Raw genomic sequence first — 1,765 nt, forward strand, 5'->3', positions numbered from 1 at the left:
TTTTAGTGACAAATTGAATAGAGTTGTTAAAGGCTCGCAGATGTTCTCAGCGCAGTTTTTAAGAAAACAGGTCGGAATATGATCAGGTCCAGGCCAAAATGACGCTTTTAAGGTTTTTAAATAGTGTAAAACTTCATCGGAAGATATTACTGGAATATAAGCAGAGTTGATTGGACCAAGATCGTACGGATAGTCTCGACTAATTGGGAAGTCTGCAGAATAATTGGACCTAAAGAACTGAGTAAACATGTTGGNAGTATAGGTCTAACTAAACTGGTAAAAAGAGCTTTTGTAACATAAGGATCTTTGAACTCTTTTGACCATCGTCTTACAAATGCAAAAACGCCTTTGGCTTTATTGACTGCAACATTAACATGATGGTTGGAATTGAGTTTGGAATCCATTGTGATCCAAGATCGACAAAATTGAATACCAGCTCCAGATTATAATTTGATATTGAATAAACAGCTGGTTGAACAGCCCTCCGAGAGAAACACATAACTTTCCATTTTTGAAGGTTTAGTGGCATATAGTTTGCATTACACCAACTAACCACGTTGTTCAGATCCGCTTGTAACAAAGCCCTTTCTTTGATAGAGGACAATTTTTGAATGCTTTATTATAAAAGAAATATTATTAATGAATATCAGGAACAGAATCGGACCAAGGTGGCTTCCCTGAGGAACTCCTGAAGAAACTTTAATGATGAAGAACGACTATTAACAATAACCCTTCCTGTTCTGTCAGAGAGGTAAAAATAGATCTATTGAAGAAGACTGGGCTGAAAGGCGATTAGGTCGAGTTTACGGATGAGTAACGAGTGACATACTTTGTCAAAGGCTTTACTGAAATCGGTGTATATTACATCGGTATGAGCATTTTCTCTAAAACCGTTTGAGACATGAGTTGTAACCTCCAATAAATTACTGATAGTAGATTTTCCTTTAGAAAACCCGTGTTGAGATTGTGAAATTGAAGAAGATATAGAATATGTCAGCTGATTAACAATAATTGCTTCGAATAATTTGGGGATAGCGGAGAGCTTCGCTATGCCTCGATAGTTTTCTATACAGGACCTGCTGCCGTTTTTGTGAAGTGGTATTATGAAAGACTCCTTCCAGGCTGACGGAAAAATGCCATTTTTTAGTGACAAATTGAATAGAGTTGTTAAAGGCTCGCAGATGTTCTCAGCGCAGTTTTTAAGAAAACAGGTCGGAATATGATCAGGTCCAGGCCAAAATGACGCTTTTAAGGTTTTTAAATAGTGTAAAACTTCATCGGAAGATATTACTGGAATATAAGCAGAGTTGATTGGACCAAGATCGTACGGATAGTCTCGACTAATTGGGAAGTCTGCAGAATAATTGGACCTAAAGAACTGAGTAAACATGTTGGCAATAGGAGTGTTCGCTATGCAACTGCCAGTAAGAATTAGCCAGTAACAAAATTCAGAGAATAAGGTACCTTACTCTCCCAAAGAGAGAAACTTACTAAGTTTTGCGCGAACAGGAATAAGCAAACATTTGCAAGCTTCACTGCCAGCTGGTATCAACGGTTGCATTTCGAGCATAATAATTTTTTTAAATTATTTCAGGTAGAAAGCAAAACAGGACGTATAGGTATATTTCTTCTTATTCTGACTTTCTTCAACATACGCTTTAATTTCTTTGTGGAAGTCACTGTCGGATTTCCTATATCAACAGTGGGGTCGAGTGCGTTGCGATTACGAATACAGCTTTTTCAGCCGAGTACCGTTAAAAAAAAA

This window comes from Rhagoletis zephyria, unplaced genomic scaffold, assembly GCF_001687245.7.
Source record: "Rhagoletis zephyria isolate East Lansing unplaced genomic scaffold, Rhagoletis_zephyria_1.1 Rzeph_scaffold_03591, whole genome shotgun sequence".
In the NCBI taxonomy this organism is placed as follows: Eukaryota; Metazoa; Arthropoda; class Insecta; order Diptera; family Tephritidae; genus Rhagoletis; species Rhagoletis zephyria.